General features: G+C 43.5%; 1 protein-coding gene across 3 annotated transcripts in view; it reads left to right on the top strand.

The window, feature by feature from the left end:
* The window catches only part of ASTN2 (astrotactin 2), an 882,297-nt gene that overhangs the window by 668,984 nt on the left and 189,358 nt on the right, over positions 1-23,955 (top strand). The gene's annotated exons all lie outside the window — the stretch shown is intronic.

The following is a 23,955-nucleotide window of genomic DNA, read 5'->3' as shown; positions in this document are numbered from 1 at the left end:
AGTTGAGAAATGCTGATAGAAACCTCAACTCAGAATCCATGCAAACCTTAGTTCTAAACCAATAGCTTCGGTCCCTTCTTCCATCATCTGAGACAACAGACTGAGGGCAACATTTGGTGTTTAGATCAAGAGCATGTCACCTTACAATGCAAGGGACATCTGTTCTTCCCAAAGCTGGCACTGCAGATCAGCTAATTAAACAAACCTGCCAACCTGTAAAAATACTAGCAAATTCTTTCCCCAGCTTTCTGGAATGTCGTACCACCTCCTTCAATTAAAAAGCTTCTTACCGCCCTGTCTAAGCCATCCACTTTGAAAAATGAATTTACTATGCCCACATCCATATCCTAAAATACCTCAGCTGCCTGCAGCTTCACTAGGCTCTCTGAGGCAGAGGAGAATGTCAAGGATTCCTACTCTAATGCTGGCATGCTTTGCTAGGAACGTTGGAGCTGCCATCACTAAAGCATCAGGGATATACCTCAGACTTGGAAAAAGCCTAAACTATGTCTCCCATCTCTAGGAGCTGGGAACACTGCCTTCAGTAGGATCCTAGCCCAACACAGAGCTCTGTGTGACAAGCAGATACGTTCCCTCTCCTCCAGAAGCGTGTATCTAACCACTACTGTTAATACTGACAGTGATTCAGATGGAAAGTTAATTCAAACTCAGTTTCCATGAAAGGGCCAGACGGGTGACAGGAACTGTCTAACCATCCCAAGTCTCTAAGTTAGCTGCCCATTTTCTGCCAGCTATAAAATCTAAAACCAATCAGAATGAACCCCCAACACGTTCTTTATAATAGTGTTGTCTGACTTCATGATACCTTGAATATGTTTCCTGTTGTCTTTGTACTCTCAACTCTTGACTGCTCACCTCAGCCCATGCACTCTCCCATCACTGTTCTGATCTCATGATTAATACTGCACATTGCCTCCTGATACCAGGCCAGCTCTTCAGGCGAGAATCTACCCCTTCAGCTGTGTTTGCTTCAGCGGCCTTAAGACTCAGGAAAATTCTATAGTCCTACCCTAGCCTAATCCAGCCGTTTCTGGCACCACCAGGGTTTCCCCAGTCCATGATTTAAACAACCAGGATAGCAGGAAAAAACAAAAAGCAAACAGAAACCCATGAACCCTGAAGTCAGACAGAACTGGGGTCAAATCAGCACTGTCATTTTCAAGGTGTGGGACAATAGGTAAGTTATTTAACCTCACCAAATTTGTTTTCTTACTTTACAAAAAAGTAAGAAATTAAGGATAACGCATGTGAAGTGCCTAGTCTGGAAACCGGCAGGTATGAAATGAAAAACTGCTATCTATCATAGTTTTAGTAACAACCAGCAATAGTATTAACAATAACAACAACTAGTACTAGTATAAACCAAGCATTCAGTTTATAAACTACATTTTCAAAGGATGACACATCTTTCTTTTCATGACGTATAAAAGCACATGAAGATTAATAAAGAGACTGGCCAGCTTTGAAAGAATTTGATTGAGGACACTAGGTATTCATGCTAGAAACTGACTGGCACATGAATTCACAACTTCTTTTGCCCAGAAAATAGGCTTCTTCTACTAGGTACTAAATATGGAATGCTAGAATTAGTAGTGATCTCAAAGAGTAAAATAGATGAGTAAACGCAGATCAGGAGAGAGAAATCGAGAACTTGCTAATCATATGGCAGAACGAGGACTAAAAGACAGGAACTGGAGGTAACCAGTATTATACAGACTAAGAAAGAGGGCTCAGGAATCAGGCTTTCTGGATTTCAATCCTGGCCCTACTGCTCACTGTGGAGACTTGGACAAGTAACCTCTCTAGTTCTTGGTTTATCTAAGAAAACGGGATTTACAACAGTATCTTCCTCACAAGGTTATTGTAAGGATTAAATGGGATTATGTGAATAACACACTTAGTATAGCACCAAGGGAAGCATACAATTAACTGTGCAGTATTTATAAGAGTGCAGGGGCAGCCACTACTCAGCCAATGAGAAGAAAAGAATATGCACTTTACAACAAGCATACTGTATGAAGATACCAAATATGCAAGTTTCAAAAGTAAAAGTTCTGAGCCTTCACCAAAGAGTTTTTACCTGATCTCTGAATCAAAAGATTAGAGATGCCCAAAGGCCGTGCATGTGTCAACTCCTTGGGGGCTTAGGCCGTCAGCAGAACTGAAGAACTTTAAGCAATTAATTAAACAAATCTTTACTTGAGCACACACTGAGTCTAGCCCCATAAAAACACTAGGGATATAATTTTGAACAAACCCAAACATGAATAGAGCGACTTACCTAAAAACCAGAAAACATGTAAAATAGTACTACGTTTCCTTTCACAAAGCATAAAGGTTCATTTTCCACTGCCACCCTCCTCTGGTTTGGCAGGGGGGTGGTTTTGCAAGGCTTATCACATTTCCTTTCTAAACTGTATGTATTCCTCTTGTGTTTGAATGGAATGCTGACCAAGTACACAACCATCTCCGGGCCCCCAATGGTCGCTCTCTGGGAGGTGCTAACAGGAGCGATTTTACAAAGTCAGGGAGGTCCTCTCGTGACACCTGCCTAATCTTGTGTGGAAGAGGGTCTGAAGTTTATTTACACAGGGCGTTTAAGGTACCTGCCAACAGCTAAGAGAAACTCAACAAGTAGGAGCTTATAGGGAAACACAAGCATGACTTCCCCCCAAAGCTGTACCAGTCTGAGACATACAAAACAACTCAGAAGAAAATGTTTGTAGAAAAGGGAACCTCAGCTAAAGTACGTCAAGAATAAGTTAAACCAATAATAGAGTTTGATGGAAAGACACTTTTCTTCCTCTTCTAAAACAGCAGGCGCTGGAAAGATTCCCTTATATCTTCCACAAACGTTTGGGTTAATACCAATGCTGCCAATGTGACAAAGAATCTTGAATATGGGAAAAACCAACAGTTCTTTCTCAGAGGACCTCCAACTCATCTCGACTCACCCACCCCTCTTCCAGTTGCTTTATCTACATACAACACATGTTCACTTAACCATGAGCTTTTGATGAAAGGATCAGGGAGCAGATCCTGGGAAAGGTAGAGGAGGGGATGGGAGTTGGGGGGAGACTGGCAGGGGCTGCTTAGGGTCACTGAAATTTGGCAAAGCAACCTTCAGTTCCCTTCTAGCAATGCCTTCCTCTTAGAAGTGCTCTTATAAAACTACCATTTATTGGATGTCAGGCATCTTTTATACATTATCTCCTATTCTCGTAATCACTGTGAAATACATGTTTGTTATTCCTCTTCATAAATAAGGACACAGAGTCTCAAAGCTGGTAGGTAGTAGAACTGAGATTCAAATCCAGGTGTTAACTCCCAGTCATAAAACCACAACAACTCAAAACATCCGTTACGGTTCCCTAGCTGATGAGGCTACCACTGGCTCTAGGCAGTTTGGCTGAGAGGTTGGTAAAGGCACCTAGGAATGATTTTTAAATCAAATTGTTATACCAAAAGGACGAAATGGAAGGACTGTCACAGAGGCAGCACGTCAGTGTGCAGGGACAGTGATCTACCCAAAGGGCTTTGTAAACCTAACTACCAAACTCTCCAGACACAGGTGCACAGGCTTTAAATGTTGGAGAAGCCATTCTAATGAAACTAGTATAATATAACTTAGGAGTCAGACAGACGTGGGCTCACATCCCGCTGTGCTATGAAGCCTTAGGTAAAGCATTTAACCTATTAGCTTTCTCATCTACAAAATATGGAATAACATCTACAGTGTTGGCAGGATCATTGGCAGGATTAACTGAGTCAATGCACATAATAAACAGTAAATGGTTGCTATTCTTATTTTTAATAGATTGAGGCTGCTAAGAAGTATCTGTCCAAGGTCACCTAGTAAATTAGCAGCAGAGGAGGGATTTTGGACTTGAAGCCTCTGATTCCCAGGCTGATTCAATTCCTATCCCATGTTTTCCATAGCGGTGCGTATGACTATTCCAGCTAAATCTCTTGCCTTCTGATGCAGTCCTACTGTGTTCCTGAACTGGCTTCAGCAGTGCCGTAGCTTGTCCTGGAGTTGACAGAGCAAATGCTGTTACTCTGTCCCAGGGGAAAGAAACCCAAGAGATCATTTAGAACCAGGAGTTACTTTCCAGAGCGTGACTGCCTTCGGCTTCAGTCTCTGCTGTGAAGTGTTTTTTTCAAGCCAGCGGCCTCCACACCTCACCCTTCAGTCCCTAGCACCTCATCCCGTCTAACTTCAGGCTCCTCCCCTTATCTGCCCACTGGTCCTGGTCTAAGAGCAAATCAAGAACAAAGTCCAGGGCTACTCCCTACCTAATTGAGATAGTTTTGTCCCCTTTCGAGTGCAATTGGATATTCAGCAATACTCACGGGCAGTTCTTTCATTAGAGGGGAAGGGGCTGAGACAGTAAGACTAAGCAGGCCCCAGCAAGGAAAGAGGGAATACGCAGGGTTACAGGCTACAGAGATCTGAATATGAGCCTAGCTCTGTCATCCTAGTTATGGAACCTTAAACAAGTCACTTCCCAAGACTTAGCTGCCTCACGTGTAAAACTGGATATGGTAGGGCCTGTTGACTAGTGCTGTGAGGAAAACTAAGAAAGCACATATAAAAAATTACACATTACTAAATTTTGCGTGCTTGCTGTGCACCAGACACGAAGCACTCTGATGTCTCTCACTGAAGCTTCACGGTCATCTATGATGTCGTCCTGTGATTAATTCCGTTTTACAGATGAAGAGCCAAGCGCAGGGAGGTTAAGTAATTCATTCAAGATGACAAAGGAGGGAAGACAGAGAGCCAGGATTTGAATCCAGAACATCTGACTCCTGCGCAGAGTTCCTCAGCTTTGGCACTGCTGACATTTTTGGGCCAGATAATTCTTTGTTGTGGGGGCTGACCGGTGCACTGTACAATGTTTAACAGTTTCCTTGGCGTCTGCCTACTGGAGGCCAGTAGTCCCCCGTACCCCAACCGTGTGGGCCGAAAACGTTTCCAGGTATTGCACATGTCTCATTAGGAACCCTCTCTTTAGAACCTGGTGCAGGACTAAATGCTCAGTGTTCCCCTCTTCCTGTCGTTCTTTTCCAGCCCAAACACCTCACTCACAGAGTCACTGCCTCTTGGAGCTGTAGTGGACCTTATTCAGGATTAATTCAGTCTACTTATGTAACTGATAAAGACGGTAAGGCCTGAGGTCTTGTTCTACTCATCCCCTGGAGGTCTCCCATACTATCTGCAATCACAGCTCGGAGGGGCAGGGGAAGGAATACTTAGGCAGATGACCTTGAACGGTTTCCTGCTTTCTGCCTCCTTTAACCACTGTCTCCTCCTCCTCCCAAGCCTACCCCTTGTAGCAGCCCAGGCTGGGTTCAGAGTTACTGGCAGTGCCATAGTTGCCCTGTGATAAGCAATCTCTGGTTAGGGAGGGAGGGGGATTTTGCCCCTCCCGTGGAGAGTCAGGTTCCTTCAGGAGTCCTGATCCCTGAAGATTTCTGACTCCGCTGCTGAACCCCTGAACTCTGCTAAACTCCACACACTCAAGTCCACTCTCACACACTACCCCCAAGGGCCTTGGGACTCTAGTATAGTACTCCCTTTGCCTCCCATGCAGACTTCAGGAAAATTCCTTTAGCAGCCCGAGACACCAATCCATAAACCTATTCAGGGTCCTTAGAGCCCTTTCGTTCTATAACCCAGTTAGTATGTCTCCAGCCTGTCCCCTCAACACTCCCTAAATCCCAACCGTCTTACAACAGACAATTCAGCCTTTTGGGCTCTGTATTGCAGCCCTTACCAATTCTTTACTCATGTGCCCCAAATGCCTCTGACATAGATCCTTTCATCTGTTTCCAAATCGCTGCAGCCTTCAGCCCTGCATCCCAGCATAGCATCCCAACTGCACACCCCAGACTTCTGTGCCCCGCCTCAATCTGAGCCCCCAAGTCCTGCATTCCATCAGGCAGTGGGCCGACCTCAAACCTGGTTCCTTCCCCTTTTATCCACCCCATGTCATGTGCTGCCTTCAAACCTCAGCTTGATCCCTCCTTGCTAACAAGACACTGCCTCCCACTGATTCCCCCACGAACTCACGCCCTCAATTTTCCCCAGATCTCATCTGGAAAACGCTTCCTCCCCAGGCCCTGCTCTCTCTGATCTCAGGTTTTGGCCCCTCAAATGCATGGTGACCCCAGACTGCCTCAAACCTCCTGAGATGCGGCACCCCAAACCTCATCAGAGCCCCCCAGTTCCTTTTTATTTCCGAAATTCTGCACCCCCGATGCCTCCAGGGCCTTCAGATGCCCTCCCATCTCCCAGATGCTGCACCCCTCTTTCCTCGGGGACCCCCACATTACCTCAGGCCTCCCGAGATGCTGCACCGGGTATTCTGAGAGAGGCCCTCGCTCCCCTCCCAGCGGATCTGCATCTCCTCTGAGCTCCTCTGCCCCTTCGGATCCCTCCCGAGCCTGTCCCTCGCAGCCCCACCCCCACCCTGGTCCTGCCCCCCAGATCCGGTCCCCAGACCCTGCCAGTCGGGCGTGGGCCGGCCGCTGCACGCCAGCGCGGCCCCCCGCCCCGCCGCTAAGCCACGGCCCGCGACTCAGGCCGCGGTCCCCAGTCCCGGACCCTCCTTCCCGCCCCTTACCTGACCGCCCGCGGCTCCAACGCGTCCACCGCCGCCAGCCCACCCGCCCGCCGCCCTCTGCGCACGCGCCGCCGCGCGCCCCTTGGCGGGCGCTAATTCGCACAGCCGTCTGTCCGTCACTGCGCCCCGCCCCCGGGGCATGCTGGGGCTTGTAGTCACACGGATCCGAGCGTCCGTAGCTCAGGGGCGGAGTAGAAGCTAGCTCCCAGCTGGGAACGTGGGGACCTAGGAACTCGCGCGTCCGCTTTGTGTCCCCTCCTTGTGCGGACAGGGAAACTGAGAGGAAAGCGGCCCGCCCAGGTTCCCTCAGCGAGTCCGGAGCTAAGTCAGAACTCGTGTCTGATTCCAATATGTGCGTTACCCGCTTCGCTGACCCGTGACGTCCAGGAACGGGCCTCAGCGGAGCCTGGGCTCCTGGCAGAAGGGCGTCTCGGAAGTGCGGCCAGCGCATGTGAGGGAGTGACCAGGGGAAGAGTACAGCTTTCCCCGGGGGCGGGCGCGGAGGCTGGACTCGCTTACAGAGCAAGTTTCTGGGGCTCCGTGTTTCTCCCTGGGACACGCGGCTGCCTAGACTCGAGTTCATGCGATGGACCTAGTGCTCAAGGGAGAGGAGTCTTTTCCTTGCTCGGTGGGGAGGCCTCAAGAGAGGTAAATAGGAGACCGCGCTCTGCACCTGCTGCCCCTGCAGAGCAAAGCGCCCTCCAGGAAGCCCACAGTACAGCCAGTCAGGCCTAGGGCTGCTGAGCGCCTGTGTCCCCTGAGGCAGTTCCAGGTCCAGTACCTGCTAGTGCAGCAGACCACGTGGTACAGTGTAGGCGCAGGGACAGGGGGTGAGGTTGCATGGTCCTGAATTGGAAATACCACGTAGGTATGTGACCCTGCACAATGATAATACAACGGAAACAGAACGCAGCTACCACCTTTGAGCACTTGGTGTCTGGCTGCAGCTAAGCGCTTCCCATGCATAGTCCCTTAATTCTCATAACCACCCTGTTAGATAAGCAACTGACACCCAGATGGTTACACAGTAAGGCCACGTGTTCACAAGGATAAAACAGAGATTGGGACCCAAGACTAGATGAGAACCCACCCTAATAATCTTGCTTAACCTCTTGGTCCATTTCTTTATTTCTAAATGGAGATAAGGTTTGCTATGAGGATTAACCAAAATTATGAATACGTAGTCGTTTGCACTTAATTAAGAGTATTTTTTTTAAATTATAATTAGCTCTTACAGCCTTTAGACAGCTGCTTCCAGAAGCCCTAGTGCCCAGCATTTCAAATATTGAGGGCAAAGGGAGACTGGGTTGGCATACTTACAGCATGCTTTGAACAGACCTGGGGCTGGATGCCTGGATTGGCATAGAGTTCAGAGGCTATTTAGACCTGAAGGATATATTTGCAGTTCATAGCTACCCAGGGTTTTGACCAGACAGACCAGGAAAAAGTTGAGTCAGGAGTGGACTGAAGAGGGAGCCTAGCTGGGGACTGAAGGGCCCTGGGGCAGATTTTGCTCAAAACTGGCAGCCAGCCAGCAGGTGCAACAGAACCTTCCAGGGCCAAGGGAGGAGGAATTCTTGCATCTGTTAGCACAGTGCCCAGCACATAAGAGTTGCTGAGTAAGTGAGTGAGACTCAGAAATGTGATTTTAAGTGAACTGCATTTCCTGTCTGACCTACACTTACTCAAGCTGCAGAATGACTCAGGGGGGTCAGTTGAGTAAAAGGGGACCGTTTTTCGAACACCAGCAATATACCAAACACTTCGTAGATACGGTCACATATCACAATTTGCCACAGCAATGACTCAAGTAGAGAGTAGTAGGTCCATCTTACAGAGAGGCATCTGAGACTCAGCAGGACTAACTTGCTTGCCTACCTTAGTCTCCTAGGAAGTGACAGGACTGAGGTACAAACCGAGGCCAGTTAGGCCCACGGACCTGCTCTGAACCACCATACAAAGACTACTCACATTTTATGATGGGAGCTAGCTTTCTATTTTATTGAGGATTATTCATAAGAATCAAAAGAGAAGGAGAGATGACAATGCTTGGGAATTCAAGGATTGTGGGGCAAATTGTGGCTATTATTCTGACCACAGAGCATGATCCTGTCAAGACAAAGACGCTCCAATGAGCTCTTCTGGGCAGCAATGCCAGGGAACAGCAGGAATTGCCCTCTGTCCTGAGTTTCTGCCATGTTGGAGAGTCGGAGTGGCCTGTTTCACCAGAATGGCAAGAAACCTTTCTGGATAGGGAACTGGGGAGTACTTCTATCAGCCCCCCATGTTAGAGGCTGGGGAGATGGGAGGGCTGCCGTCAAATATAGTTTGTTCCCAACCTTAAGACCTCACCTATACCCTCTTCTCAGACCAGATGGGAGTTATCACTCTGCTGAAGACCACAGTTCCCAACCCAAAGTCTCCATTCAGGACTCATCATGTTTTTATTCTGATGTTTCCCCAGTGAGAGGAGCTGATTGCACTCCTCTGACAGTCTGGAGATATCATCCAAGCATGCCTTTAAAGAACAACAACAACAACAATGAAAAATCCTTTCTCTCCTCATTAAAAAAAAAAAAATGTTTGGCTGTGCTTTTTTTTTTTTTATGTTTAAATTACTTACCAGTGAAATTAATTACCACATTTCCCTCAAAAATCTCAGAGTAAAATAAATACCCTGGGAAAAGGCACTCATTTTAATTCCGTGGCTTTGCATACTCTGGCACAATATTAGCATTCCTCATACACAGAGACGTTTCTAAAATACTCTTTGTGGAGTACTTTACTCTTTGTTCAGCATTTCATCATAATCTTTTTTTCATTTAACTTTTAAACTACCTGTATCAGTTTCCTAGGGCTGTCATAACAAAGTATCACAAACTGGGTGGCTTAAAACAAGAGAAATTTATTCTTTCACAGTTCTGGAAGCTAGAAATCTGACATCCAGGTGTTAGTGGGACCACACTTTCTCTGAAGTCTCTGAGGGAAGATCCTTCGTTTCCCCTTCCAGCTTCTGGTGGCCACAGGCATCCCTTGGCTTGTGGTAGCGTAACTCCAATACCCGCCTCCATCTTGTTGTGGTCATTTTCTCTGTGTATGTCTCCATGTTCACGTGCCATTCTCCTCGTCTCATTGGGTGTGTCGCTGTCTTCTTGTAAGGACAGCAGTCAGATTAAGTGTGACCACCATCTTACCTAATTAAAGCTTCAGTATGATCTTAACTAATCACATCGGCAATGACCTGATTTCCAAATAAAATCTCATTCTGACGTATAGGCTATCAACCTATCTTTCTGGGGGATGCAGTTCAACCGATAGCATCACCCAATGAGATAAGTACTATTTTCTCCATTTGCTAAGATTTCTAGTTTAACATCTTTTTTATTTTCCTAATGATGAGAATAACAGTAGCTAACCCATAGGATTTTGGGAGACAAAATGAGAAATATTAGATGTTAAACATTTACATTTTAGGATATTGCCTGTCTGGTAGTAATGTGTAATTTATTGCGCTTTTTATAAACAAGGTGTTTTTTTTTTGTGTTTTTTTTTTTTTTTATTAAGTCCATCCTTGTGTAGTAGAAAGAGAAAGGGGCTTTGGAGTCAGACCTGTTTGGAACCCCAGTCCCCCCTACCTGGAAAGTTATTTTGAGGAAAAGGTGATTTGAGGTGAAGCTTGGTAACTTACTGCAACTGACAAGCTGTGGAATCTTGGAGAATTTACTTTGAACAAAACAAATGACATTGAAGATAAAAGGAGAGAGAGAGAGAGAGAGAGAGAGGGCAACAAACCAAGAAACAGACTCTTAACTACAGAGAACAAACTGATGGTTTGGGAGGTTTGGGAGGTGGGTGGGGGGATCGGTGAAACGGTGATGGGGATTAAAGAGTACATTTATCATGATGAAAAAATAAAAATAAAAAATCCTTGGAAGTAAGTATAAATATACATAAAAATTGCTATACAAAAAAAAAAAAAAACAACCTAGCTCATTGTCACACTCAAATAAAAAAAAGAAAAGGTGTTTAGCCTCTCTGTACTTTACTTTCCACCTCTGCAAAATGGGACTATTAGTTATCGACCTATAGGAATGTTTGAATGTTGGATGACTTAACAGAGCCCAGGTTTTTAAAGCACAGCCTGGTAAAGAGTAAGTGCTCTGTGAATGTTGGCTACTATAGCCATTATTATCATTAATGTGATCTATAGTATTTTTGACAAAATATTTTCCCCTTCATCTCTTATTACCAATGAATTCTGAGGAGGAAGAGGAGTTTGTGTTTATAGAACACAAAGGAGAAAATGGGAGGAGTTAAAACTCTACTTTATCCATGGGGCGCCTGGGTGGCGCAGTCGGTTAAGCGTCCGACTTCAGCCAGGTCACGATCTCGCGCTCCGTGAGTTCGAGCCCCGCGTCAGGCTCTGGGCTGATGGCTCAGAGCCTGGAGCCTGTTTCCGATTCTGTGTCTCCCTCTCTCTGCCCCTCCCCCGTTCATGCTCTGTCTCTCTCTGTCCCAAAAAATAAATAAAAAAAAAAAAAAAAAAAAAAAAAAAAAAAACCTCTACTTTATCCTAACCAAACTTGTTTGATTCTAGAGGTTTAAAATTGCTAGAATTTCCATGAAATGATAGAATAAAGTTATATCTGTCTATCTCTATCACTTATGTATCACTGAATAATAAATTACCCTGAAGTGTTGTGGCTTAAAACAACACACTTCTTACTCCACAGTCTGTGAGTCAGGAATCTGAGCACAGCTTAGCTAGATCCCTGCCTTACAGTCTCTCATAAGACTACAGTCTAGTTATCAGCTAGGGCTGGGGTTTGACTGAGGAAGGATCATTTCCAAGATCATTTATGTAGTTGATGGCAGGATTCAATTCCTTAAGGGTTGTTGGACTGAGGGCCTCCGTTCTTTGCTGCCATTTGGCTGGAGATTTCTGATAGTACTTGACATGTGAGCTGCTCCATGAGAGTCTGTTTCATCAAATCAAGAGAGGGTCTGACAAAGACAAGAGTCACAGTCTTTCGTAACCTAATCATAGAAGCGACATCCCCAACTGCCATATTCTGTTGGTTAAAAGCAATTTACTCAAGTGGAAGAGATTATAATAGGCAGTGCTTATCAAGGACATGAGATCATTGCAGGCCATTTTAGAGGTTCCATCCTTTCCTCCCTCCCTCAATCTCTTATTCTATTTATGTATTTACCATCTGTCTGTCTGCCTGTCATTAGTCTACTTTCTGCTGAAACTCTGACTCTCATCTACATATGCCATACTCAATACCTGTGTATTTCTCAGTCTGACCTTCACCCAGTACATGGTAAGTGCTCAATAGACGTTTGAATTCAATTTAAATTTATAGCATAAAAGAGCATATACAAAGAGTCAACTTTATTCATCACCTTAATATAAACATTATATTGGTTATGTTCATATAAATTTACAAGGTTCATTTACAAGGTTCTCTTTTAATGTATACTTATGACTTTATTGGGTATCCAACAAGTGTTTTTCTAATAAATGTAAGTTTTCATATTTACTTAAAATGGGAAAATGTTTGAAAAATGTATGTGTGTGTGTGTGTGTGTGTGTGTGTGTATTTGGCCCTCATGGTTGTCAAACTGGCCAGGTAAGACTTCGTCAAGTTGAGAAGCCTATCGTTAAACATTTAACCATCACAAATAAGGCTGCATAAAAGTCCTTGTGAGGGAGGATTTTTTTTTTTAATTTTCTTGAACTGATATGGAAATGGTTCAAAATTTTGAAGCTTTATTTTAATATCATACACATGTATGTGCATTGGCCAGACCCACTTTCTAATAGTTTGAACTAGTGCCTATAGCCAAAGGTCAGCAGTAGTCACTGACTGAGTAGATCCTTGATAAATGTTGGTAGCATTTGGAGGCTTGCTCAGAGAACATTGCCTGTTTGGTGTCATCCACCTCAACTCAACTCAATGCTAAGTGAGGGTTGCTGGAAAATTTCCCATGGGTCTTATTCCTGCTAAGTCCCACCTCTCAACCTCATTCCATATTTCCTGTTATCGTTGCTCCAGGATTTCATTCACCTTTCTCTTTATGGTGGCTACCATTGGCCCACTCCATCAATTGGTAGTCTGTGAGACTGGCCGGCAGCAGACAGAGACAATCTCCTTTCCCTTACCCCCACCCATCTCTATATACTTTTCTCATGTCATTGCTAACCATTATTCTAATTTATTTTTACAAAAGTAGGAATATTTGGTTGCTATTTTTTTTTCACTTTTAAACATAATACAAATGAAAATGCATTTAGAAGAAAGCATCAAAACAATACATGCTGTACATGTGAAAAATTCCTCCCCGTTCTACTCCCCAACAGTAATTGCCTTTACTGGTTTTGTGTAATCCTCTGACAGCCCTTTTTTCTCTGTGTTTTATGGAGAAAAAGTACACACACAAAGAGGGAAAATGGTATAGTGGGTCCCTGTGTGCCCATCACCCTGCAATTATTGTTGTCAATAGTTTGCTGATTTTGCTTCAGCTATCCCTCACTCCCAATTTGTTTTTTGTTGCTAGAATCTTTTAAAGCAAATCCCAGATATCCTATCATTCCTCCTTTAAATATCTCAGTATGTATCTCTAACAGACCATTATTTTTTAACATAATATCTCAGCATCATTATCACATCTAGCAGTTCATATTCAAAATTCTTTAAGTGCTTCAAAAAACTTTTTTTATAAGTTTTATTTTTTTATGAGTGTGTTTAGATAAGGATCAAAATGTCTACATGTTGTACTTGGTCTCCTTTAGTCTATAACAGTCACACCTAAAATTTTGCCCATGCCATTATTTGTCGAAGACAGTGACTCATGTGTTCTTTAGAATTGTCTACTTGGCAGATTTAGCTGATGGCTCCCTCTTTGTGTTAATTTGTTCTTTTCTCCTAGCGATTCATCACTTTTTTTTTTTTTTTTTGGTCCCATTGGACCCACTGTGTAGAATGAATGAAGACTGCTGACCCACTTATATCAGAATCATGTTTGTAAATTCATAAAATTAAATTAATAGAAACTATGTAAGAAAGACATGATATCAGATATAGTTATCAAAATATAAAAAAAATCAGTAGTGTAATGTTATGTGTGCTTCTTTATTAATAACAAGATGTAGTGGAGAGTCTAATAACTTATAATTTCTAAGTAGTACTGAATGTAAGTATTTGGAAATACTTGTATTTTTAAAAACTGTAATGTGATAGAAATATATGTGAATTTGATTGTCAAAATCATAGGAAGTGGTACACTACTATTGTTTGTTGCCTTCATTCATAATTTAAGAAAATGCTAAATTGCCCTTATAGGATACTTAAAATAAAGATGTCTTTTTTCCCCTAAACAAGTTCACAGACTCTTAAATTTTATCCATGGACCTAAGGAATGCCAGCATACAGGCCATGCTGTGTGCTTCCTCTGGCATCATATCAAAGGTACTTGTCTGGTTTACTACTTTTAGTGATATTATGATCGATCAGCAGGTTAGGCGGTATAATTCCTATACACTGATTGGACATTTTCCCATCATCCTTTCTGCTAATGATTTTAGGATTAATTGATGAGAGCTGTCCAGATCTCTTGTCTTATGAGAGCTTACAAAATGGCAATTTTGTAATTCTGTCATTCTTCCAACCTTTTGTTACCGGCAGTATTGCCATAAAGAAAAGGGTAGTTACCCTGAAATCCAGTTCATGCAATAAAACTTGATTATTACTGGATTCCTTTATCAATTTTCAGATAATGACCTAGTGTCCTAGCCATCCCCAATGGTGATCAATAGGCTTTGTTTGCTTTTTGGTTTTGGCTTTGGCTTTGGTTTTGGTTTGAAGTACACTATGAATTACAGGAAACTTATTTATTTGATCCATTTCAATCAATTTCAGTCATTATTCTCTTTGATGTTCAGTTTATTCAATCAATGTTAGGCCAGTGTGAGCCCCTCTAGATGGGTTTCTATGTCCTTTTGAAATGACCACATCAGCCTTTGGCAGATCCTGCTTTTTGGCACGGCAAGATGTCCCAGGCACAGCTTGTATCATACCTCTTCCAGAGCTGGAGTAAGGAATTTTTCCAAGAATCTTTTGTTTCTTTTAGTGGGCAATGGTATTTCAAAACAAGAGTCTAGGCAGTAGGGATATTCATTGCTATTAGCTGTCATCATTTCTAGGTCTTTTCAGTGGAGACAACTATGAAATGCTTATTTTGTAAAAGATAAAAATAAATCATAAGTTTATATGATTTCCAGTGAAAATTTCAGTGTACAGAATTTTTCTCACCTTCTTTGACTCTATACCTGAAGTAGTTGCCTCTTCTGCTTATAATGTTCATTCCTAATGATGGTAATCTAATGGCTTATTTATTTGCTATAGCCCACATTATATCCGTAATAGTTTCAAAATAACAATACCAATACTATAGCTAGCAATAAATCTTAGTTTAAGCTCTATTTGCAGATTTTTTTTTCCTTTGGAATATTTCTCATTAAACATGAAATCAAAATTTCTGCATTTTAAAAGCCACTTAAAATAATTATTGTTTCTGTGGTGTATATATATATATATATATATATACATATATATATGTGTGTGTATATGTATATATATATATATATATATATATATATATAACTAGGTTTTTTCAATTTGCATTTAATTTGCAGAGATTGTTTTTATCTTTTTTGACTTAAAAAATTATATAATAATTTTACATGATTCCAAAGCTAAAACTTATTAAAAAAAAAAAGATATATTCAAAAAACTTTGGCTTCTATCCTTGTCCCCTTGGCCCTATTTCCTTGCTCCCCCTTGGTTTACCTTTTTTTTTTTTTTTTAGTTTGAGTTGATTGTTTAAGTGTTACTTATTGAAAAATCTATCTAATCTGTATATAGGTCATATATACATATTATATAAATCCCATATTTATATAATATATATATTTATTTTCCTTTCTTGTACAAAAGAAAGCACTATAAACACTGTTCTGCGCTTTGCTTTTTCCATTTAATAAAATATATTTGTGATTACTCATATCACATATAAAGATTGTCCTAATTCCCTTTTTAAGTAAATAGACTCCACCGTCTGGATACACCATAATTTTTCAACCAATTACCTACTGATTGTCCATAGATTCTTATGTTAAGGTTTTTATTGTTAATCACTATGATGTAATGGGCAGAAGTAACAGAAATTACACATTCAATTTTCAGAATTTATAACTGCCTAGCCTTGAATCTCCAGTGGTCTAGTAGATTGGACAACTTACAATAGTGAAAGATGCTTAGAGTAAGTAAAACCAGTCAAAGTGGCTGCAAATCCAGTTCACTCCAACCATTGATTTCTTCTCTGTGAGCCTCCATTTCTTCATCTTTTAAAAAGCGATAACAAAACCTACTTCTCACGGTTAGGATTTTTACAGACCACAGGAGACAATGTACACATAGCAAATGACAGAACATCTGAGCTGTGATATGTCCCTGTAAAATCATAGCTACTATTTAATTTTTTTTAATTGTTTTTAATGTTTATCTTTATTTTTGAGACATTAAGAGACAGAGCATGAGTGGGGGAGTGGCAGAGAGAGAGACGGAGATACAGGGGAGAGGCAGAGAGAGAGAGAGACACAGAATCGGAAACAGGCTCCAGGCTCTGAGCTCTCAGCACAGAGCCCGACGCGAGGCTGGAACTCACAGACTGCGAGATCATGACCTGAGCCCAAGTCAGATGCTTAACCAACTGAGGCACCCAGGTGCCCCTAATTTTTTTTTTTAATTTGAGAGAGAGCATGAGTGGAGGAGAAGGGCAGAGGGAAAGAGAGAGAGAGAGAGAGAGAGAGAGAGAGAGAGAGAGAGAGAATCTTAAGCAGGTCCCATGCTCAGTGTGGAACCCAACATGGGGTTTGACCCATGACCCTGGGATCATGACCTGAGCCGAAATCAAGAGTTGGGCACTCAACAGACTGAGCCACCCAGGAGCCCCATAGCTAGTAAAATGTTAATTTTACTGCTTCCCTCAGCAATATAAGAAGGAGTCTTTAATGGTCTTAGCCCTTTATTTTTATTTTATTTTTTGATGGGTGGGCTCATTAGACCCTCTCCTTATCCCTAGCAGCACAACTATAGCGAAGAGGGATGCTAACGGGGGAAGTAACTCACCTTGAATCTGTTCTCCAAAACTATTGCCTGTCAGCATGTTTAAAGATGACCTTTGAACCGGAGTATTAAGATTTCAGGGGAAAGAGAAGTGTAGTCACAAGTCTGTAACCTCCTGGGAGAGTGGCCAGAGAGTAGAAGTTTGTTTTCTGATAGCCCTTCACACCAGAGCTTCCAAATGACCCCACTTCAGGGTCATGCCCTCCTTGATGTTCAAATCTGGCAACCTCCTGCTGGCTGCAGGGTGACCAGGTATGTCTTGTCAGCCTGCTCTCCTGCTTCAAGGTCATTTCCAAGCAGCATGATCTGGGAGTCTCTGTCTGAAGCAGGTTACTAGCATTCCAGAGACCTCCATTCCCTAAGCCTTATCCAGGAATGATTCCTTCTGAGCATTTCATCCTTGATCCCTAGCCTAAGAAGCTACTGGGAGGAGAAAGGATTGGGGATTAACTAATCTTGGAATGCTTCCTTGAAGGGGGTAAGTTTTGAGCAGAGTTTTTAAGAAACAGGGAGAATGGGATCTCAGGTAGGAGAGGACAGGCCTCCTCTTAATGATGCTTCTGTGCTCCATTGGCCAGAAAATGGGCTTTAGAGTTGCCCTGAATGCCTAATAGCCTTTGGCTGCAGTCTGTCACCTCTCAGAACTTCTGTTTTCTCACTTGTAAAATATGGTTGTGACAATTGTAATACTCCCTAGTCCAAAAGCACTGTCACGAGGAGCCAGTGAGATTCATAATGTCTTGTGCTTGGCAAAACATAATGGAAGCTCAGGAAACGTGAATTTCCTTTCTACCCTTTCCCTTTCCTGAAGGACTTATCCCACCATCTCTTAAAAATAAAACTAGTTTGGGGGCGCCTGGGTGGCGCAGTCGGTTAAGCGTCCGACTTCAGCCAGGTCACGATCTCGCGGTCCGTGGGTTCGAGCCCCGCGTCGGGCTCTGGGCTGATGGCTCGGAGCCTGGGGCCTGTTTCCGATTCTGTGTCTCCCTCTCTCTCTGCCCCTCCCCCGTTCATGCTCTCTCTCTGTCCCAAAAATAAATAAACGTTGAAAAAAAAAAATTTTAAAAAAAAAAAAATAAAACTAGTTTGTTATAATAATAGTAGTAACAATAAGAACTGAAATTTCTTGGGTGGCATGGGCATACATTATCTCAGATTCTAACAACTTGGTGCCGTCAGTGAGACTAGCCTTACTTTAAACGTAATAGAGCAGAGGCTCTGACAGCATGTTCATGGTTCCATGCAAGGCCTCGGCCAGCCCATGGCTTAGCTTTTATAGAAATCAGGAAATAGTGCTCTTCTACTTGGATACAATCCGGTGGGCACAGGCACAGCTAGTGGGGCTGAGTCTGGATTCAGATCCTACTCACCCCCTTGCCTTGTTACTGTCACATGTGTGCACAACTTGCACAGCTGTGCCCAGAGGCCCTGGCCTCATGATAAAATTCCAACTTACATTTGTCTTAGATTCGGATCACATCCTTTCCTGTACTCCCTGAGAGTTTATCTCTACCTGGTTCCTATAGGATTCTGCTCCATTGATGATCTTTCCCACGTGTCTTCTTTCCCTCTTGTCTGGCTTTTTCTCCTTAGTGGATACACTCAGTACAATTTCTATATTTGGGTACTGCTGGGATTGAAACAAATCGTTGCTCATAATTTCACCCCTCAGCTCCCTTGCCCCCCGTTGCCTGGCTGCAAACCTGGCAAATAGGCCTTCTAAGCAAATGCTTGCCTTATGGTCATTACACTAGGCTTCCTTGTATTTTAGCCAAGGCTTTACTGTTTTACCTGCTGCCCTCAGCTCCTAGCAAGTTGCTTTGCACACAGCAATCATTCTTTGGCATGGAAGAACACATTTTTCCCAAGAGCAATCATCTTAAGCAGGCACTAGAGGGCAGCAGGAGATCACAGATGACCTTTTTCTCCAGCCTTCCTTTACTGGCCAGGGCCCGTCTTGTCCCACTACAGGCAGGAGTAAATGATAAGCTTCAATACTGACTGTTCCCTTCCAGGAGGGGTAGAGGAAGCCTGAGCACACCTTGGACTGTGGAAAGGCCCACTTTGGGGTCCACTGAACTGTACTGGGATTCTTCACTCTGCCCATTAATTTCTTTAGGACAGCAGAGCCACACAGGAATTTTAGTACTTGAAAAAAAAAAAATTGAAGGATTCTAATTTGCAAACAAACATTAAACGACATTAGCCACTACTGGGACATTGGGTACTGGGCAGCGTATAGGGCTGGCCCTCCTTGCCTTGCAGAGAGTATTTTCCTCAGATTTAACTGCTTCCTCAGAGATGTTACTGCTTTCACTTGAAACAGGTATCTTCTTGTGAGGTTATACTGTGTCACTCTGAGCCTCAGTCTCCTTATCTATAAAAGGGGGCAACTGTTCCTAATTCGTAGTATGATAGGAAGAGCCATATGATATCATCGGTGTAAATCTGCTGGGGCTGCATCTCTTATTTGATGCTCAGAGCAGTTCAGTCAGGAATTAGTGTTCCCATTTTACAAGCGAGGAACACCAAGGTTGGAGAGGTAGTGACTTGCCCAGAAGGATCCTAAATCAGGGAATCTAACTCAGTAGCTTTGGACTTAAGTGTTCAATTCTACCTTTGTCTGCTGTGTTCCACTAGGTAGAAAGTGGGTGGTTTGGGGCGAAATTCCTGACAGTGTGGTTAAAGCGCTGCAGGTTACAAGGGAAGCTTTACAGATCCAGACTTGAACAAGAACTGAATAATCCTGAGGTGAAGGCCAAGGGCTGGGACAAAAATAACTCTGACGATGCTCCGGACACCCTAGAATTTGTAAGTTCCTCATCAGGTTCTGTTTCGCATTGATCCTCCGAATATTCCAAGATTTAGGTACTAACAGTATCAACATTTTACAGGCGAGAACATGGAGCCTCAGAGAGGTTAAGTGACTTGTCCAGGGTCCCCCACCTGGAAATGGAAGAGGTGGAATTCACATCCAAGCAAGTCTGTGTGCTATAGCTGCCCTCTGCAAATGGGCTGATTGTTGTATATTTTGGGAAGAAGCTGTGAATTAGGTTAGATCAGGAGACCAGTTTTCCTAGGATTTGGCAGTTTTGTAGACCTGCCTTCCCTTCCATTCCTTAAATATGCACATGTGTGCACACACTCACATACACATACTCACACTCACTGAGACACTTATACCTTATCAGAAGCCACTTGGGAATGCCCCACGGTTCCTCCACCTAGTTCGTTGGTTAATCTTAGCATGACCCCCAAGGAGGGGACAGGCTTGAGGACCTTCGATAGGGTGTCCTAATAGCATAAAGTGCATACCTCTGGGTCTGGGTCTGATGCTTAGGATGAAGAATGCAGTTCCTGGATGGGAAGCCATCTAGGTTTAACAGAGCTGTCCCATAATGGAACTGGAAGCCTAAAAAGATAATGAGCTTTACATCATTAAAAGTTTCCAAAAAGAAGAGGATGATTTGGTGGTGAATGGAACATCAGATGGGATTTCTGACCAGGTGATCTTTAAACTACCTTTTACCCGTGAGATGCTTTAGTCCATGGAAAGAGGTGAGGGAGCCTGGCGGTGTGGTCTGGGCATAACAGCAACAGAGAAGGCCCAAGTGTTTTCAGCAGAGACTCGTTGTGCAAGAGTGAGAGTTAGTGCTACAAGATTTGGGGAGGGGAAACATAGACAATGGCAGGAGTAGGAGAACCAGTACAAAAAGTTAGGCTAGGGGCACTGGGTGGTTCAGTTGGTTAAGCAGCCTACTCTTGGTTTTAGCTCAGGTCATGATCTCACGGTTCATGGGTTTGAGCCTAGTGTTGGGATCTTCACTGACTGTGGAGCTTGCTTGGGATTTGATCTCTCTCTTCCCCTCCCTCTCTCTCTCTCTCTCTCTCTCAAGATAAATGAGTAAACTTTAGTTTTTAATGTTTTCTTTTTAACTTTTATTTGAGAGAGAGAATGCGTGTGTGCGTGCGCAAACTAGTGGGGGAGGGGCAGAGAGGGAGACACAGAATCTGAAGCAGGCTCCACGCTCTAAGCTGTCAGCACAGAGCCTGACATGGAGCTTGAACCCACCAACCGTGAGATCATGACCTGAGTCGAAGTCAGACGCTTAACCACTGAGCCACCGAGCTGCCCCTGCTAAAAAAAAAAAAAAAAAAAAAAAAAAGGCTAGGCTAGTTACTAACTTTAATTGGCTTTGGGCAAATTACTTTGTCTCTCTGAGCTATTATTTGTACCTTAATAAAGTAAGGTTAAGACCATCTGCCTTTGGAACTATGGTGGTAAGTTGAGATAGCGAGCTTAAAGTCTCTCAAGTGTTCTAGGAACGGAAGCGATTAAAGGGAAAGAGGGTCAGATCACGTTCATTTATGCAGATACTTAACCTGTAAGCCACCTATACTACGTCAGACAGTGAACTCTGTGCTGGGATACAAGTAGTCACTAAGACAAGCTGTGGTCCTCGCTTTTATGGAGCTTGTAGTTTAGTTGGGGACACGGTTATTAATTGAACTAGCATATTAACTAAAATTAAAAATGTGATAAGCACTCTAATGAAGATGATGTAAATGGTTCGGTTGATAATATAAATGGAGAAAATTCGCAATACAGTTTATGAATATAGGTACGTTCTAAAGTATACATGTGACTTGCTTCTCACGATCCTTTTAATGTATTCAGTGGGATAATCTTCCTCTGCTCCTAGATGAAGATTTTAGCAGGGCACATCTAATCTGTTCTCACTTTTATGGGCTAGACAGTGATATAGACATTTTGAGCTGCTAACACAGTTTCCAGTCAGGAATTAGGCTGTCCAGTCTGAGAATTTTAATCAGTTCTCTAAATCTGACATATCACATCTCCTTGCCCTCCCCAGTGGTGGGGGCATTAAGAGGTGGGGCAAGATTGGCCTTCATTCCGTTTTTCTACCTCACATTTCTCTTTCCTCTCCCTCCATGGTCAAAGCAGAGGGAGGAAGTGGTAAGGATTAGGAAGGTCATCCTTACCCTGGTACCCTTGTATATGGCTCTGTGTTCTCTGATCTTGACGGTTTTTAAAGCTAGCCCTTTCTCTTGGGGCTTCTTCGGGAGCTTTCCCCAAGACCTGGGATGATGCATTTTCTCTCAGGCTGCCTGCTACTGTTCTCCATCCACCTGTGTTTCTCTAGTGGCCTATCTCATAGGGACTCTCACTGGGGTGAACCCCTCAATCTCTGTTAGAATTCCTCTCGGGTAGGACTTAGAACCAACCGTTCTAGGTCTCTCTTTCTCCTATGTGACTCACACCTGGTACAGGCGAAAGACTGGAACATTTTCACTTTGGCAGCCTCTGGGATTTGGGCCTCATCTCCGTGTAGCCCGCGCACGGACCCCCGCCCGCCCGCCTGTGGTGTTGCCACAGGTCAGTAGAGTTTTTGCAAGTGGCGTTAAGACTCTAGTCCACTATCTCCCCAGTTGTAGGGAACACCTACCAAGTTCTCCAAGAGGCACTCTTGAGATCCTTCTTACAAAATGGGATGAAAAGGTACCGTGCTCCACATATCTCTCACCTGGGGTGCTGGAGACTCTAAACGTCAGGTAATAGCCAGTCTAAAACAAATCTCTCCTAAATCCTTCCCGTCTATTCTCTGACCTTGTTTTATTTCCTTGTTCTGGCGGAGGATTCTGGAGTTCTGAAACTAGGATCCATCTCCTCTGTAAATCCTGCATATTGGGGCTCGGCTTTGGGATTTCATTTCTATTCTATCTTGGTGTCTCCGTAGAAATTGCAATTGTAACATCCTGTGAGCAGCAGCAGCAGCGGTAAGAATTATAACAACCACAGCAGCAGCAGCAGCAGCAGCAACAACAACGACTAATACAGACTGAGAGCTTAACCTTTGCCAGGCACCATCGTTGATCCTCCCAAGAACTCATTCAGTCAGGTCGGTGCCGTGACTTACGAAGGGCACACTGACAATGCGTGACCTTGACTGTTCCGCTGGGGAGTTTGGATTGCACAACGCACAAGCACAGGCCTTGCCGATGGCCTTTCGGCTGGCTACTTTCCCTTTGTTCAGGATATTTGTGTGGGTCCTTGAGTCAGGCCTCAGAGCAATTGCTTTCCTCCAACAGGAGACAGTAACTCCGCCTAAGAAATGATCCCATTTCAGCAATTCCTGGGAGGCCATTGCTGTAATAAAGGCCATTCTTTATGATATAAAAGTCTCACCCTCTTCCCCCCACCCTTAACGTTTCTAATTTGAGCCCCTCTGGTCCCTGTGGAGCCTTTAAATGCTTCAAGTGCAAGCCTATTGCCAAAGCAAGCCTGTCTGACTTGGGAGGCAGCGCCCTGCGCTGTGGCCGAATATTGAACAAACATTCGCACGGCTTTGGCTCTCCCCGGAGCCCTTCGTCTGCTGCCTTTGTTTTGTTTTCTGGATGAGGGCAAGCAGTGCCATCGCCTCCTGCCGGAAAGCCCTGGCTGTCCTCCCAACAAGGACTTGTCACTTCAACTGAGGCTGCTGCTTTTTTTTTTTTTTTTTTTTTTTTTTTTGGTGGCAACAAAATTAGACCCAGCAGGAATTTGGGAGGAGAAAAAAGAGAGTTCAGTTGGCAGGTTCTCAAATGAATGGGTTGTAGTGTCATTGGAACTGAATTGGGCTTGAAACCAGACATGATCCTATTTTGGAAGCATTGTTCAGAGGGATGGGAAATGTGAACAGAGGATAAGTCTCTTCAAAAATGCTCTTGATCCTTGCCTGTTAGAGACAGGCTGTTTTAAGTGAACTCTCCCATCCCCTCAATGGCAAGGGCCTATGTGAAAACCCAGGGGAGGTCAGAGCAACTGGCAAATTGATCAGCTATTCATCCATAAACCTTCCAACTGAGAAAGCTAATTTTGCTTTGGGAAGAGGTTGCCACTTGATTACAAGCCATCAATTAACTGTTAGTCATGACATGCACAGATCTTTGTTCTTCGACTTATCAGTGCTTTGATAAGATAGTACAGTGATCAGGGTCTATAAATACATATTCAACAAATATTTATTGAAAATATTACTGAAAACCTGAAGTGTTTCATCTTCTATGTGAAGTAGGTATGGGAATCAGCAAAACTAATACGGTCTTTGTCC

The sequence above is a fragment of the Lynx rufus genome, unplaced genomic scaffold (assembly GCF_022079265.1).
Source record: "Lynx rufus isolate CCGP_SWC_20201006 ecotype Redwood Valley unplaced genomic scaffold, mLynRuf1.p SCAF_10, whole genome shotgun sequence".
NCBI classification, from domain to species: domain Eukaryota; kingdom Metazoa; phylum Chordata; class Mammalia; order Carnivora; family Felidae; genus Lynx; species Lynx rufus.
The sequence above is the reverse complement of the archived record's forward strand: the minus strand, read 5'-3'. Positions and strand labels throughout refer to the sequence as shown.